Here is a 19,290-nt window from a genome sequence, read left to right as displayed (position 1 = left end):
ACGCACCTCAGCCTCCCAAAGTGCTGAGATTACAGGCATGAGCCACCCTGCCCAGCCGAGAATTGTTAACAAAAGGATTTGCTTCAAAGAGCCTTTATGTTAAAAGTAATTTAAAGTAAATTACAGGCATCATTACATCTCAATAATAAATACTTCACTATAAATCTCTAAAGAATAAAAACTCTTTTTATAACCAGTATCTATCATACTCGCAAAAGGGTCAATAATTTCCTAATTGTTTTTAATACCCAATCTATATTTATATTTCTCCATTTTCTCAGTATCATTTACAGCTGGTTGAATGGATAATCATCCTTTCGAAAGAAAGCATATACCTTGCTTTTGGCTGCCACAACTCTTAAGCCTCTTTAAACCTAGAAGAGTCTTCCCTTTGACATGGCAATGCTTTGTTGAAAAGGGATGCCATTTGTTCTGTGGATTTTTCCTACCCTCTGCACTGAACTATTTTCTCAAGGTGGCATTTGACTTTTCAATCATCTTTTGTTACCTGCAAAAATGGACTTTACAAAAAGGCTCAATTAGATTCGTGCTAAAACAATTTTGTCAGGATTACTTCAGACATGATGCTGTATACTTAGATTACATCACATCACATCAGGAGATTTGCCATGCTTTGTTGTACCATTATTAGTGATGCTGAGATTTATCTGTGACTTAAAGTAGCGACAGTCATAACTCCCAACACAAACAGGAAGTAAGCTGATGATGAGACTGTACTTAGACACTAAGAGTTTGACATCAGCATTTGACCTAATGATTTTAACATGCGTTAAAGATCCCTCCCAAATCAGTATTTTAGATGTTGAAAAATAGAAAATTTGAAATTTTTTTTTCTCTCATTCTATTTGCATTTATTCACTGCTATTCTTCAGTAAAGAAGAGCTTTTTCTAATCAACTGCATGATTTGTAACTTTGAAAATAATTCCTACAGGAAAGGCAGTATTAGTGTGTAACTCTTTCCCTTTACCAACTTTCAGATAGGAAGACTCATTTCTAATGATGGTAAAAAGGTATTTCTTGTCATTGTTGGTTTGTTTTTATTTTCTGTTTTTGAATATTATTATAAACTCATGGATTTGTAAATATTTATTGTGTTTCAAGGAACTCTAGGATTTATCTCTTTGATGCTCAAGTAATTCTACAATTGGCCAATAAAGAGGGGTTCAAGCTGGCTTCTGTATTTTTTAGCACCCTCACATTTATGTTTGCTGGCTTTTTGCTTTTCTCACAGTGAGGTACTCCATACCTTTCTCATATACTCCGTATCTAGAACTAAAGTGTGCCAAATCTCCAAGAAATTCAGGTTCCTCTTAATAAAGAATGGGATTTAATGGTACTTAGAGATTATAGTGTTCATTGTCAATACGTATTATTGCTTCAAGATGCTTTTGGCAGTCAGACTGAAAAATATAATATAACTTACTTTCAGTTCAAATTTAACATTACCTGGTTTGAATTATTTTAATGTGTTTAATTTTATTTCACCTAGAAATTTAATTTCCAAAAACATCAATATAATTATTTGCTTTTCTTACCACATAATTAAAATAGTTTCAAAATGACCATAAAATATTACCATTAACAGCAAGATTATGGAAAGAAACATAGGATATTTTCACATTTCTTTTTGTCCTTAGGCACCATGTTGACTTATATTATCTTCTGTTTATTGAAAAAATTAGATCTCGACATGTATTTTCAAGCCTATATCATTCACAAGTGTGCTTATATAAAAGATAAATTATACATAAAATAATTTAGTTAAGCTACTTTTAAATCCTTCTATATTCCTGGTCTTGTTTTTCTAAATCATTTTTAAACTTAGTCATCAAAGGCTGTGTTGTTCCTGTTCTGTTCTATGCTGCCCCTTTCTGCCATGTGGGGAAAGCAACGTTTCTTTCTTTTCTTTTCTCTTCCTTTCCTTTCTCCTTTTCTCTCCTCTCCTCTCCTCTCCTCTCCTCTCCTCTCTTTTCTTCTCTTTTCTTTTCTTGAAACGGAGTCTCACTCCATCACCAGGCTGAAGTGCAGTGGTGCAATCTCAGCTTACTGCAACCTTCGCCTCCCAGGTTCAAGCAATTCTCCTGCCTCAGCCTCCTGAGTAGTTGGAATTACAGGCGTATACCACCACGACTGGCTAATTTTTGTATTTTTAGTAGAGATGGCTCACAGGGTTTCACCATCTGGGCCAGGCTGGTCTCAAACTCCTGACTTCACATGATCCACCTGCCTCAGCATCCCCAAAGTACTGGGATTACAGGCATGAGCCACCGTGCCGGGCTGCAACTTTTCTTTAAATGATGTGAGTATCTCTGGGTTTTTCTTCCAAGCTGTTGGCACCTGTTCAAGTGCATTATTGATTATTCTTAAAATTTCTACATCAGGAAGCTTTTGACGAATTGATGCGCACAGTTTTAAAGATAGTTCTCACGCACGTGTGAATAAATTAGTCAGTCACTGCAGCCAAACATTGCTTTAAATGTCTTCAACTCTACTGATAAATTTGGCAAATGTTTTGGTTTCAGTAGCATTGGATGGTATGCAACACCAACACGTACAATACCAACTGTGCAAGCAACTTCATTTAGGTGAAGAAAAACAAACCTATTAATAGGTTGACATATATAGGCAGTGATAATTAGAACATGACCAACCCATTACCCAAGGAAAAGATGACATCATAAGCAACATACAATCTGATTTTAGAGCTATGAAAAAACATGCTTGATCAGAAATAATAAAATAAGATTTTGTCAAATCCCCTCCATTTGGGATAAACGGATCTCTTTCATTTTAAGTTTGTTGTCAAATTTTCTGATCTTTATCAACTTGAGAGGTGAGAAAACATATTCAGTATTGTTTTAATTTGATTTTCTATTATCCAGGGTAAATCTGAACATTGTTTTCACAGTTTTAAACGTTATTAGTATTTCTTTGTGATTTTTTTTTTCATGTCATTTGTCATCTTTGTATCTGGAGTTTGGGCTTTTAAAACACTGATTTCAAAGAAGCTATAATGAGTCTGTGAAATTAGCCTTTGCGTATGATGTAAGTAGAAATTATTTTCCTTTATTTTTGTTTTTAACTTTGCTTATGGCATTTCTTTTTTTCTATAAAAACCAGTTAATTTTATAATCAAAATAATTTCCTGTATTTCTCCTGGAATTTGAATCATAATTAAGTGTTTTTCTACTCAAGTTTATAAAAAATTAAACAAATGTTTTTTTTTCTAAAAATTGTATGGTTTAAGTTTATATTTAATCTGGGACCCATGTGGAAATGATCTTATTATGGACACAATGTGAGGTGACATTTTACAAATATTTATTCAGTTGCTTCAACATCATTTATTTAAAAGCCCACTGTGCTCCCATTGATTTGAAATGCCACTTCTATGGCATAAAATTTTTTCTCACATACTGAGTTCTCTATATGGATTTTATATTCCATTCCATTCATCTGTCCCTATACCTGTGCCATATACAGTGATTGTATTATTGAGGCTTCACCTTTTGTTTCAATATCTAGTAGTTTTTTCAGAGGTGTTGCCCAGTTATTCCAGCATTGCTAGAGCCTACTGTTTTCCTCAGGACCTACTTACCACATTCTTCATGTAAGTTTAACACGTTCCCTATTGTTGTATTTCATTTTTTTATATATGGAAAATCAGGTCTTCTTTTCCACTATGTCTTCTAATTGATAGTGTTTGTATACATAAAGACAGAATATAAAGAGATAGTTAATAGATTTCTTTAAGTTAATTTTATATCTTGCTCCCTTCCTAATTTTACTATTCTTTTTATGATTATAGTATATTTTAATGGATTCTTTCAGTTTTACAGCTGTATACTTTTACCTTTCCTTTATAGTATTTATGCATCTATTTGCTTTCTTTTTTCTAATTTCATTGAACAATATCTTCAGTACATGTTTAATTTTTTATATTTTAAGTATAACATGTGCTCAGAAATCCACATGAAGCAAGCAAACAGATCAATATGTTATTATCAAGTGGCTACCTTTGTGGCTCCACCATGTAAAAGAATATTGTCAGACCTTGCCTTTAAAAAATTGCTCTGACCTCTGCAACAATTATTGCTATTTCTTATTTTATGGAATCACTTCTTTTCTTGACAGTTTCATAAACTAAGGTGTACATTAAAATTAGAATTTAATTTTCTCTGTTTATAAGTTTCTCACAATTTGTTTTTCTCCCTACTATTTACTATTGAAGAAACTGAATTTTGCTGACTACATTCCTGTACTTGGCATGTTCCTCTGTACTCTGAATTTCGATATATGAAATTTTAATTGGATCTAAAGGCCTAATTGAATTCAGTTTGAATTTTTTTCAGGATGTATTTGTTTCTTAGGGCTTCCATAACAAATTACAACAAAGTGGATGGCAAAAAATAGAAGAAATGATTCTCTCACAGTTCAGGAGGCCAGAGATCAAAACCAAGTTGTTGGCAGTGTTGATTCCCTGTAAGCGCTCTAGAGAAAAATCTTTTCTTGCTTTTTTTTTTTTTTTTTTTTTTTTTTTGAGACAGAGTCTTGCACTGTTGCCTGGACTGTAGTGCAGTGGCGCGATCTCGGCTCACTGCAACCACCGCCTCCCAGGTTCAAGAAATACTCCTGCCTCAGCCTCCCAAGTAGCTGGGATTACAGGCACCTGCCACCACGCCCAGCTAATTTTTTGTATTTTTAGTAGAGATGGGTTTCACTATGTTGGCCAGGCTAGTCTCGAACACCTGACCTCATGACCCACCTGCCTCAGTCTCCCAAAGTGATGGGATTACAGGCATGAGCCATCGCACCCAGGCTTCTTGCTCTTTTTAACTTCTGGTGGTTGCTGGCAAGCATCATTGTTCCTTGGCTTATCACTCCAACCTCTATCTCTATCATTCCATGGCCTTCTCTCATGCGCATCACCTCTGATCTCTGTGTGTCTGTATCCTTATATAAGAACAGTGATTGGATTCAGAGCCCATGAGGTCATATTGATATTGAGCATCAGTTACTCTCAATAGCCCATCCTAATCCTAATGCAATATAACCACACGTGCCTCTGCAAAAACAACCTATTTCAAAAAAAAAAAAAAAAAAAAAAAAAGTCACAGTCACAGATAGGAGGAGTTAGGACTTGAACACATCTTTTCCAGAGACAGAATTCAACTCATTACAAAAGACTACTTCATAGGTGCTCTTATTCATCATCACTAAGTACATTATATCTCATTGCCTCTCTTTGTAATAGTAGCAGTAATTGATGATCAATATCTGGATTCTTAATTCAATATAAGTTGCAGAATTGTGATATGCCAATTTTATCATTTTGTACATATATGTATGTGTGTGTTTCAAATATTTCTTCTAATAGCGCTTTATAATATTCATTGCCTGGTAGAAGATATTTGTGATGAAGTAAATGAATGCTTGAATCTTTCTATTTATTTACCAGTGTCATTTACATTGGAATCATGGATTTTTGTTGGTGCTCTATATGTGCTTGGAAACGGTGTCTATTTTCCATCTTTGGCATAATATTCTATACATATCTATTAGATTAATTTGGCTTAATAGTATTTTTCAAATCATGTATGCCCTAATGAAATTCTGTCTATTTGTTCTATAAGTTACTCACATAGCATTGTGAAAATCTCCAACGTTGTGAATTTATTTCTTTGATTCTATCAGGTTTTGCTTAAATAAGTTAAAGATTTATAATTATTTGCAAAAACTTTAAGGATTGCATGCTTCCTTGATATACTCATGCTTTTTTTCACGTTAAATGTTCTCCTTTATTTTTGGTCATATAACTTGATTTAAAGACCAATGCTAGTTGATATCAATATAGCCACACAAGCTTTCTGACTAATGTTTGCATGGTATTTCCCATCCCGATATTTTAACATCTGTTTATTTAAACACAGGGTTTTAAATATACATCTTTGTCTTATCACAGTATGTCTCTAAATCAAACTTAAATATTATGTAAAAAAATCATAACTATATTTTCATTTTCTCATTTTATTATATACATTTTATTTTTACATATGTCAAAAATTACACAAAAATATACAAAAACTGTGCAGTAAAATCACTTATACTCATTTTAAACAATCATTGTTTAATTGGTTTTATAAATAAAAGAATATATATGTTGAATAATAGAAATATTGAATAATTCCAGGTATGGCAAATATGTGGGAGCTCCCACATCTCCCCGATTAGACCCTCGGGGACTTGTACAATAATAACTAGCTCCCTAGCATGTATGTCAGTGGAGACTCAAAATGGAGAGTGAAAACAGGTGAAAGAATATCTGAAGGAATACTGGCTGAATGTTTTCCATATTTGATGAAAAGTATAAACCCAGAGATTAAAGACAAACTCACCCCAAAGTGTCTCCATCATTCCATGGCCTTCTTTCATGTGCGTCACCTCTATCTCTGTGTGTCTGTCTCCTTATATAAGAACAATGATTGGATTCAGAGTCCATGTAGATGTAAGTCCTCTAAGGGATCATTTCGTTTCTACTTAAAGGAACATTCTTTAAACTTCTTTTCAATTTCAGGTCTGTTGACAACAAATTCTCTTTACTTTGATCTGTTGAAAGTATTTTGTATTGACATTGAAAGACATTTTTGCTGGAATAAAATATGGCTTGGTAGTTGCTCTTTCTACTTTAAACATGTAATTTCATTTTCTTCTGGCTTTTACAATTTGAGGTGAAGAGTCTATTAATTCTTATCTGTGTTCCTCTGTTTAATGTGGTTTGTTTTTCCCCTCTATGGATATTGTAAATATTTTTTTCTTGTCATTCATATTAAAATATTTTATTAATATTAGGCTTGGTGTATTTGTGTTGCCTTATTTGGAATTTTTGGATTGTCTTTAATTTCTGGTTTATATTTTTCATCAAATATGGAAAACATACAGTCAGTATTTCTTCAGATAATCTTTCCCCTGTTCTCACTCTCCATTTTGAGTCTCCAATGACATACATGGTAGAGAGCTAGTTATTACTGTACAGGTCCCCAAGGGTCTAATCAGTTTTTTTTTTTTTTTAATGTTTTTAAAGTCTGCTTTTCCTGTGTGTTTTAGTTTGCATAGTTTCCATAGTTATATCCTTAAATTTACTGACATTCTCTTCTACCACACTTACCTGCTGTTATTGTCATCTACTAAGATAATCATTTTGAATGTTGTATATTTCCTGTCTAGAGTTTGTATTTGATTATTTTCTTTATATTTCCTACTTCTTACCTCATTATATTCATGTCTTTCTTTTGATATTTGTGCATTTAAAACATATATAAAATTAATATATTAGTTAATGTCTGCAAATTCTAACATCTCTGTCATTGCTACTTCTGTTTTTCGTTGACTTGACTTTTATGGGTCAAATTTGCTTATGTCTTCATAGGTCTAGTAACTTTTTATTGACTGCTGGACTCAGTAATATTCCATTGTTTAGTGCCTGGATTTTCTAACTTTAAATGTGGGATTTTGTGTGGCAGAAGTTACTTACAAATTAGCTTGATACTTTCAAGATTCATTTTCAGGCTTTTTTGAAGGAAGAATCCAGAACAGCCTTACTCAGTATTTTAGTTTGCCCTCATTACTAAGTTGTGATCCTTCTGGGGTCACAACTGAATGTGCTGTGTTCAACAAGGTCACCCTGACAGGTGGAAACTCAAAAAATTGCAATCCTTGTGAGAACTCTGGTAATTATTTGACTTTAAGTTCACCCAATTTTTTTATTTATCTGGAAGTTATTCTTTGCCTGGACTTCTGGAGTTTTACCATATGATTTTGCATATTGGTATTCAGACAGAGACTGAAGTGAACTTTTATACAGATTTCTGGAACTCTTTTTCTGCATAACTTCTCTCACTCAAACCTGACCCACAATTTCTAGCCACTTTAGGCTCATCAAACTCAAATCTGTTGGTCTTTGTTTTGGTTCCCTATCCTGTCTACAGCTCAGAAACTGCTGTAAGCCAAAAACAACCATAGGGCTAACCTCACCTTTTCCCACTTCCACAGGATAACGGTTTTGTGCTGTCCAATACTTCAAAAAGACTATTTTATATATTTTTGTGCACTTTTAAGTTATTTATGGTTGAATGGTAATTCCAGATGTGTTTTTATTTCTTAGCAGCACCTATCTTTTTATTGTCTATTGCGCTGTACTGTTTAAAATCCAGTAAGTAATACAACCTAGGATAAAAACCTGATTGATAGAAAAGCTAATTGACTGTTCCGAGATTTTGTTTTCCTCTGAATCTTGCTCCCTTTTTGAGTCTGTGTCTGTATCTATATATATAAAATATAAACTATATTTATAATATATATTATAGATTAATATTAAAAATGTATAATACAGTATATTGTATTATATAACATTTAGTATATTATAAATATTAATGAAATATATAAAATATATATATATATTTCATTTGCATTGTTTATATTGAAATATATTTTTTCCAAACAACCTGTTAGGAAGAGTGTTGTAGAGGATGGGGCATTTTTACATGGCTTTCCATGTTTCTTTAAAGAACTGCCATGTATCTTCCTTTCATTTCATCTATATTGCAACATTTCTAAGCTCTGCTTTCCCAGAGAAAGGCTTAGTAGTTTCCTTTCTGAATGAGGACTTCTTCTGGGAATGAACATTTGCTGTACCTATCTGGGTTCTTCCATAGCTAAAGTATCATGCACTAAATGTCTGTGTCACCCCACAATTTATATGTTGAAATCCTAATCCCCCAGGAGTTGATATTAGACTGTTGTCAATGAAGCCAGAAGCAGTTCTCACCAAAGGCCGAATCTGCTGGCATCTTGATTTTGAACTTCTCTGTCTCCAGAACTGTTAGAAATAAATTTATGTGGCTGGGTGTGGTGACTGACGCCTATAATCCCAGCACTTTGGGAGATCAAGGCTGGTGGATCACAACGTCAAGAGATCGAGAACATCCTGGCTAACATGGTGAAACCCCGTCTCTACTAAAAATACAAAAATTAGCTGGGTGTGGTGGTGTGCACCTGTAGTCCTGGCTACTCGGGAGGCTGAGGCAGGAGAATCACTTGAACCTGGGAGGTAGAGGTTTCAGTGAACTGAGATTGTGCCACTGTACTCCAGTCCGGTGACAGAGCAAGATTCTGTCTCAAAATAATTAGTTAATTAATTAATGTTATTTATCAGATATCCATTCTATGGTAATTTTTCTATCCCAGGCTCACAGGACTGACATAAAGCTTTGCTGCACTCTCTATTTTTCTGTGCATATATGATCAGACTCACAGCACTTCCATGTAAATTGACCGTGATTCTGATGGTCCCTAAACCATGTTAAGCTTTATAGCTTTCTCTGTCATCTAGTTTCTCTTTAGAAGTAGGTTATGTTTATCCTTGTTTCATAGTATACATTTTGGAAGAGGTACGGGGATAATTGGATCTTAGACAAATGTCATTATTCCAGAGTAAACCATATGACCCATCTTGTAAAATCTAATGTGGTCACAGAGAGTAAATTTCATTAAGGTTTGCCAGATATCAAAAGACTCAACAAAGTATGCAGATACGGCCCATGTTTGAATATGCCTGTGTGAGTGGGGTAGAGAAGAAAGCTGGTCATGGAAAAACCACCTATTGTAATGCAATAATGTAGAATATTTTATATAGCTCCATCATATGCTTGAGCCACATGTGTCTTTAAAATCGGTATCTAAGCAGTGCTTACAAGTTTGAGAAGCAAACATAGACCTTTGGAAAGGGAACTGACAGTGTACAAGTTGAGTGTCAATATTTCTTCACTGGGATCTGGTATTAGGTATAAGACAGAAGTCTTACAAGGAAATTGCACTGAGTTCCTTGGAAGAACAGGGCGTAGTTATCAATGAAGAAGCTAATTCTGTGCAATAAATCATTACAGAAAATTAAATAAATGGAATATATAAGAAATAAATACTTATTAAATATTTTCTGCGTGTTTGGTAATACACCAAAAAAAAAAAAAAAAATGTGATCGGACATACTTCTAAACTGTTCCATGATACTCTGGATCATAGTTTTGCTTAATAAAGTATCTTAATTCTGGCAACATTAGGCAATAGTGCTGAAGATCCATACATTTCCTGCCGATACCTCCAAACGTTGGGCATTCCTAATCTGCAGAAAAGAAATACTACTATTGCTATTAATGTGGAGCTATTAATCATTAGGTGTTTACATCTTTGTGATGTTCTAGTTGTACTATTATATACTCATTTATATATGAAAACGTATTAGAAATGTGAAGTAATTTACTCAATATTAAACCACTGGTAAATGCCCAAGTCTGGGTCACTCCAAATCTAATGCACTTAATTTCTACATTTGACTGCCTTCAGGCAGATCACGGCAATTGTAATATAGTTCTAATAATCAGAATTATCAGTATAGAATTATCAAGATAAAATAACTTCTCTAATCGTGGCAAGGCATCTTCCTTTCAAAGAAGTTTTTCTTAAATTTAATTGCAGCATTGTACATTTCTTTCTGCCAGTATAGAAAAAATTACGGAGAATGGTTAGTAAAAGTCTAAAGAAAGATATGCTGACCCAGTTAAAAACAGAGTTTGGGGAGATAAGATGATAAAGATAGAGAAAAAAGAAAGAAATCTAAATTGGAGAGTTAATCTGTAAGTGTGTCCTTCCTTTAAAATATGGATAAATGCAATAGCAAATATCCCAGTGTTGTAAATCGGTATGTCCTTACAACCTCCATCTTTATAACCAAATAGTTTATATCTTTCAATATGCTAAAAAGTTGAACACAGCCTTTCTGCTTCCAACTATTTTTGAAGTTCACTAGGTGGTTTCATAGATAATAGCTTCATTGCAGTGCACATAACCTTTTCATAAAGTGTATTATTTGCTACCAAAAATTAAATGATCACATTTTAGTCTAAAGATAGGTATTGATAGCTAATATAGAATTTTAAAATATTCACACTTTCCCTTCAATTCTAATTCAGCTAAGCTAAGGAAGTTAGAACAGTGACCACATTAAATTTAAGCATGAAAACTGAATAAACTAGAGATACAACTGAATATACTGCTGTCAGTAAAGAGCTACTAATTTCTGAATGTTTACAGGTACTTTTCTGTATAGAAACTTTGTAGCACTCTATAACAAAATTTAGTACTTGTGATTAATATGCTTTATAAAAACTAAGGAAAGATAGTTATGGATAATATGACAAAAATAAATACATGTAAATAAGGCAATTTTATCTTTTCTGAACTGATAATCTCAAACATCTATTGTATGACATAATAGGGTCTCTTAGTTAATAGCAGTATAATGCAGGTTTAATGGATGCCATTTTTCAGACATTTGGATTTTTAATTGCTTTCTTTTCAGCTTCATTAACACAATGGCAACTCTTCAGTCATTCCAATTTTAAGCCAAAAAAAAAAAAAAAAAAAAAAAAAAAAAAAAAAAAAAAAAAACACTCCCATAATTTTGTTGTTATTTCAAGAAAATGTGCTATTAATCAAAGGCATCACAAAAATCTAAAGATTTATACTTAGTACATTTCAGAGTGGCTAAAATAGGCACCTATTGCTGTACACTCCCAGTGATTCTTTGCCTGTAACATAATAAAAGAGACTTTTTTTTTTTTTTTTTTTTTTTTTTTCCCCTCTGGAAATCACCTTTTCATAGATCCATCTCTTTTAGATGGAATGTCTATCATGGTACCTTGCCCAGTCCCCTACCTCTACTACCAGTATGGTTCAGAAGAATTCTGAGATCCAGAAGAGAAAAAAAAAAAAAAAAAATCAAAGAAGCCCACTTTGTTGGCCATGAGCTATAAGAATCACGTATGTATAAACTGGTTGATAACCATTTTCTCTAGCCATATGTAACAAACTGCCTCTACACAGAAGAACGCAGAGGCAAGAGGAATTTTTTGAAATAGACATATCACTACATTGTTTGGTTCCTTAACTCTTTCACTCATTAAGCCAGGTTAATCTCTGGCCTTCCCAGTTATGTGAGTCATTATATTCCTGATTTCACTTAAATGAGCACAAATTAGTTTTCAGACATAGTGATACAAAAGCATCTTCACTAAAACCATAATTTCAGCAAAGTGTCTCGGCTTCAAAAGTCATAGTGAACAGCAGTAGCATCACCAGCCAATAGCCTCAAAATGCCAAGGTTGGATAGAATTGGCTCCTGCAGCTGAGCACACACCACAGATTCTCCAGGAAGTGACAAAATGATAGCAATTTGGTGAACTATATGTTTTAATTTCTCTGCAATTCCCTGGTTATAAGGCATTGACAGATTGATACTACTAAATCAAATTGACTAATTCACTGACCAATACTTCATTTCAAAGATTATATTCAACAAAAATACAAAATAATTATTTAACTATATTTCCTATTGCACTTGTCCCTAATCAATAAATAATTTTAGGTTCCCAGAGGCCGTGACAAATGTTTAAAAAAAATAAAAAACTCTATGGGGGCCATAAAAAATTGCTTTATAAGTTGCTGCTATACCTTTCAATTTAGAAAAATGTAATCCTAAAAAGGAGAAAATGACATTTCAGAATAACTGTTTCATTACACAGGGTAGGAATGAACAAAATTGGCATAAGTCTATGGAAGAAAACCAGAGAGAAAAGGAAGAACAAATATTAAAAACAGAAGTTATAACTTTACTGAGTGTTATAGAAAATAGAAAATAAGTCAATACAAGAGCCACTAAAAATATTTGAGACAATGTGGCTATGGTAAATATGACATAAATAAATACAAATAAAGCTATTTTATCTTTACCAATCTGATATTCCTACATCTATTTTACTAAATAAAATTTTTATTATTAATAATAATAAAAATAAATATAAATAAAGTATAATAAATGCAGCAAATTTTTAGAAAGTGAACTATTATATAGGTATGTTGTCCTGTATTTATTTTGTCCTTTACAATTGTTTTCTAACTTTTAAATTTCTCCATATGACAGTTTATTTTTACAATAATGAATTTAATTGTGTAATTCAAATATAAATAGAAACATGGAAAAGTTCTAATAATGTATGGCAGCATATCTACAGTTTTCCTTACATTTTCCAAGTATAACAGAGCCTACATCTTTTGTTTTACTGGGGGTCCATTTTGGGGCTCTCTGTTAGTCTGCTTGAGCTCTTGTAACAAACACCAGAGAATGGATGTCTTAAACACAGGTTTTTTCTTGTTTTTTTTTTTTTTTTTTTTTTTTTTTTTTTTTTTTTTTTTTTTTTTTTTTTTCTTTTTTTCACAGCTCTGGAAGCTGGAAAGTCCAAGATGAATGTACCAGTTAATTCAGCTTCTGGTGAAGGCTCTCTTCCTAGCTTGCAGATGGTGGCCTTCTTGCCGTGTTCTTACATGGTAGGGAAAGAGAAAGAGCATGAGCTCTCTTGTCATCTGTTGTTATAAGGTCACTATACTATTATATCAGGGGATCACCTATGCAACTTCATTAACATTCATTGCTTTCTTGTAGGACCTATCTATAAATACAGTCACATTGGGAGTTAGGATTTCAACATATTAATTTCAGAGGGATAAAAATCTGTACATTGCAGCCCCCCACCAAGTAGTTAGGCAGCAATCAAGAGGAAATAAAAAGCTTTTTCAAGAGCCTCAATATATTTTACTTTTCTCTTTGTTAGTCTCTATACAGCTTTCTCTCAGTCTCACTCCCTGCCTTTCTGTTTCTCTCTTTCTTAGTCTTTCTCCTGTCTGTTGTCCTTTCCTCCCTTCCTCCTCTTGTGTAATCTCAGGTACATCAGCTACCTGTCATAGGAGGTGATAAAGTGTTGCATAAGCAAGAGGAGCTGACAGAGGAATTTTGAGGGCCTTGCTCAAGATTATAAAATCCACAAATGGCAAGGACCAGAGCAACTTCAGGTGCCTTTCAAACCAAATTAAATGCAAATTTAGGACGAAAAGTGCTCCAAAACTTGAACAAAATATATAGAGAACTCTTCAGAGGCTATAATGCCATTAAGTTGCCATCTTATAAATGACCTAGACTCCTTTGAAAACAGGTTTTCTAAGAGCACTTCATTTCCTGAGACACAATCTTATAGTCTTATAACACATTCAAAGAGAATTACTAACACTAATAAAAACTTAAATAAGCAACAGTTTTTCACCAGCAATGAGCTTCTCTTCTTCAGTAATATTTTTGATAACTCCATTTCTACCAAAGTGTCTCATGAAGTGGAATGAAATGGAATGTTACTGTTTAAAGTCTATAAGAAGACTAATCTCAGCAACAGAAAAAAGTCACATATAAGAAAGTGATTTGTGGAATTCAGGGCACTATACAAATTCAAGATACAGATATCTTTATGCTTCCTTGCCATTCTCCACAGGTGAATGCATTTAGCTATATATAGTCAGTTATTCCCGTAACTATAAATAGTAAGTTCATACCTATCTTTATTGATGTATTAAATTTAGTCTGAATCAAGTAATCTATTATTGAAATATGAGAAACGCATTTCCCATGAATTACCTACCCATATTTATATCCTGACTCATGTTAATACTATTTTTTAGATATTCTAGGAAGTATCAGATTGTTTTCTTCCAGACAAAATTCTTTATCTTTTATACATATACATAAGTGCTATAAAGACAAATGAAAATTAAAAAGAAAAGACTTAATTCTGCTTGTTCAAAATAAGGAAACTTCTCCCCTTTCATCCAGAGGAATTACTTTAGAAAATAGGCCTTTTGTCAACTTTATGATCCAGGAATGTCTTTTCCAGAGCCTGGCAGCCATCTCTTTGAAATGTAAACATCAAGAAATAGCACTTTTACCCAGTTTTTCTGGCGAGCAGGAATCTGACTTCAGTGGGCAACATGTTTAAAGTTCCAAAATTACCTTCTGCTATAAACGTATGACAAGCTTATTTCTCCACTAATAAAGCTGATAAGCTAATACAGATGGTCACTCCAATTGCCATGTAAGGTTAGGATGAACTATGTGTAGTAAATTGAACCTTCAAGTCCTCCTACTTAAGGACTAGTTACTGTTTAGCTTAAAAATTTGTATGTAATTAGTTGTTTCTGCCTAGATAAAAGATTCAGATTTCTTTCTGTCTTTGCATCTCTGGGCAGATGTCTCTAATACCTTTATGAAGAGATTTTCTGGGTTGCGAGATGAGTTTGTTTTTTAATTACATTTCCTTTACATTGTGCACACATGCACATGCACTTATATACACACACATTTTGCATTCAATATGTTTCCAAATTTGTCTTACATTTCTCTTTATTATTTACAGCCTTAATATTGGCAACTCTGTTCAGTTCTTCCATTTGCTCTGATATAATGTAGGGAGATTCTTCTTGACACCTTTCCATTTAAGATCCTTATGTCATCTCCATTCTGGCTGTACATGGGAGCCAGGCATTATGCAGCCTTCCAAGAGCACGGTGTTTGTGTCATGGACTGGCTCAGTATGCCATCAGTCTTTCTATCAGTGGATGGGTTTAGTAAGTCTTTCATATTCTTCTCATTTCATTTCTTTTCCTCACCTCTATATTTCTTTGCCAATGCATGACAGAATTATCTGTTACTTCACAACCCTCCTTGGATGTTTACTTTTTAAGGTTGTATACTTAATTTTTTTGTCTTGTAACTAGTAAGTTCATTGACTATTTTTAATATTTTCACTAATTCAGTAAGGTGATGAGAGAGATAGTTCAGTAAAATTACCTTAGTCTCCTGCCATTATTCTAGCATCTTTATATAATTTACTATGTTTTGTAAATTTTCTGTACAAAGGTTGAGGGAAGACACTTTCCTGTCCTGGATAGCACTACTTTTTTTCTTATAGCTTTTATACCTTTGGCATGTCTAAGTCAGATCAACAGAACAACAACACTCTCTAGCTGATAAAATATATTATGCAAACACCCCTTCCCTAACCTCTGATCATTTCTCCTTTTAAATGAGAAATTTCTCCAGCAAACAAAATGTCCATTAGAAATCCAGAATGCCTTCCTAATTCTCCCATAAATATATATAATAATGCCATGTCATACTGGAGCACTTCTTATAGACTCCAGTTTTACCTATATCAACAAATCTGTGCAACACAGGGATCTGGGGAAAATGTGTGCACTAATTGTAAGCAGGCAATTCACATGACAAAGACAAACTACTTTTATTAAAAAACAAAAACATTATACACTTAAAAAATTCTGCCCTCACTAGATTGCAGTTAGCCAAGATCGCACCAATGCACTCTAGCCTGGGCAACAGAGCAAGACTCTGTCTCAAAAACAAAATAAAACAAACAAACAAAAATTCTACCCTCACTATGTTTAAGGGATTATCCTAAAAATAATTGTAAAGCTTCATAGGGTATCGTTAAAACAGAAAATAGCTACAATCAAATGGATAATAGATAATAAAATAGATAATAGCTGTCACCGAATTTCTATAAGTCAGAAATAATAGAATTTTAGGAACAAAATACTATGTAAGGTTAGCAGAATCATCTCAAAATTTTTGAGCTTTGCTTTCTTCAAAGATATTCTGCATTGTCAATCCCCTATTCTGGCTTGGTTTGTGTTTTTTCAGCCAAAGAACAAATTTAAAAGAATTTGTCCTCTAGAGAAAGTGAAGAGGAAGTCATCTATCAAGAGGTATAGTTGTCCCTCAGTATTTGTGGAGGATTGGTTCCAGGATCCCTACAGATACAAAAATCTACAGATGCTCAAGTCCCTTATATAAAATGGGATAGGACTTGTATATATCCCATGCATATTCTTTTTTATACTTTAAATCATCCCTAGGTTGCTTATGAATCCCTAATACAATATAAATGCTGGTAAATACTTGTTACAGGCCAGGCACTGTGACTCATTCCTTTAATCCCAGTGTTTTAGGAGGCTGAGGCAGGAGGATTGCTGGAGGCTAGGAGTTTGAGACCAACTTGGACAACATAGAAAGACCCCTGTCTCTACAAAAAATTGAAAATACGTAGGCATAGTGGTTCATACCTGTGGTCCCAGCTACTTGGGAGACTGAGGAGGGAGGAGTTTGAGGCTGCAGTAAGTTATCATTGCACCACTGCACTGCAGCCTTGGCAACAGAGTAAGAGCCTGACTCTAAAAACAAAAATAAACAAAGTAGTTGTTGTATTTTTTTTATTTTTATGTTATTGTATTGTTATTTTATTTTCTGAATATTTTTTATTAGCCGTTGGTTGAATCTGTGGATGCAGAGTGCATAACTATGGTAGACCAACTGTATTTTTCTTCACAGTTGACAGATGTATATGCCTCAGGCAATTCATGATAAGGCAGAATGATCAAGCGTTGGTTAAGAAGTTATATCTGTATGTTTAGAAGCAGATATTTATTTAGACCTACAATTACATGTCACCAGTTTTTGTAATGAACTTGAAATATCAGTCAAATAATTACCTTGGAAAAATGTAAATAAAAAATAACTTATTGCCATTTAAAGTTAGGTTTGATTCATCAATTTCATAAGCAGAGATAGATATGAGATGAAAATCTGGCCTTATCAGAGTCAGGCCACCCTTTCCCCACACCTATCACTCAGAATCTCCTCAGATTTATCACAGGGTTGAAGTGGTGATATTGGGTTTATGTATCTCTAATTCCTATGAAACATTTTTACATAAGCGCTCCCATTAAATATATTATCTCATTCACTCATTCAACAAATACTGATTAACTGCTTATTTAATCAGGTCACCACTGACTATATAAAGGTGAACTCAGTAAACGCAGCTTACAGTTTAATAGGATAGACAAATCTTAGATATAATAAAACAAATACAACAAATATTTTTAAATTTTTTAAATATTTTAAAATAAAATTTTTAAAAAGTATAGTCTGAGAGAAGTGTGGGGGACACAAATTTAGATTGTGGGCCAGAAACAGTCTTTCTTCAGAAGATGTTATGAGACTCAAAGAAAGAGTAGGAAGGGCCTCATATGAAGCATGGGAGGGATAGCAACACGTCTGAAGCAATAGATTACAAAGGTTTTGGAACATCAGAGGAACAGAACCAAAAATCACCAGTTTAGACAAAGTAAGGAAAAGAGAGAGGACTAAGAGATTCAGCTGGAAAAGTAGGCCAGAGTCAGACAATGCAAGGCCGTATATGCCATATATGGATTTAGAGTGTTTAATACGATTTAGCTTCTAGAAGAAGTTAAATATTTGTGAGCAGAAAAATTATTCTCCTGTCCCTCCTGTTTTCATTTAAACACTCTGCACTGACCTCATGATCTTTGGAAGCTTAAGATTCCTGAGCATCTTTCCTAAAAGCCTATTGGCCCAGGCCCTTCTGGTTCCCTCATTCAGTCTCTCTCAAATTAGACCTGTTCTATTTCTCCCTTAAATTCTTATGAAGAGTGAATTTAATGAAGTTATAAGTGCTAAAATGTCATTATGCTGTTTGATATAATAAATCATTATGTTGTTCCATCAATTAATATTTCTATTTACTGATGCTTTTTAAAGTACTAACATAAAAATTGAAAAATATGAGATCTTCAACAAATTGCCATGGGGAATAAAGGTGATATTGTGGCTGAGAAAAGTTGGCCTTATCAGATTACATCTCTGGCCATCTTTTATCCCTGAATATAAATGTGTGATCAGTGACATTTCCAGCAAAGCACATTTTAAGCAAAATATACTGCCTAAATAACACTTCTTCCAGAAGCAGGAATCAAATAAATGTTTTAGGTCTAGGGATTAGGAATAAAAGCCTTTTAGTTTTATTTCCTCTCCAAGGCAATCATTTTAAAGAGTGTAAAAAGTAAAAAAGTAAAGTATTTAAAGTATTTTAAATTGTTCAGAGCATAAAATGAAGGTCAAAAAACAAACAAACAAAAAAACTAACAGCAGTACAGGCAATATCATTATTCCCAATTTAACGGTGAGAAAACTGAGGACATAGGAGTCACAGAGTTGATTACATCAAACTTGAGTTTCGTATTTACAAGTCCAAATTCCAAGCCCTGTGTGTTTTCCATTTTGCAACTTGAAAAAACAATTTTCTTAAAATTTGGCTAATACGTATATTATGATACAGGACCTACAGATAGTTCAGATAGATGCATTTAAATTGGATCACTTTTCCTAATCCTTCTTTCTCTTTCTGTAAGTTATTAAACACTTGCCCTATAACTTTGCAGTGCTTCCCCACTGGGAG

This window comes from Rhinopithecus roxellana, chromosome 3 (assembly GCF_007565055.1).
Source record: "Rhinopithecus roxellana isolate Shanxi Qingling chromosome 3, ASM756505v1, whole genome shotgun sequence".
Lineage (NCBI taxonomy): Eukaryota > Metazoa > Chordata > Mammalia > Primates > Cercopithecidae > Rhinopithecus > Rhinopithecus roxellana.
The sequence above is the reverse complement of the archived record's forward strand: the minus strand, read 5'-3'. Positions refer to the sequence as shown.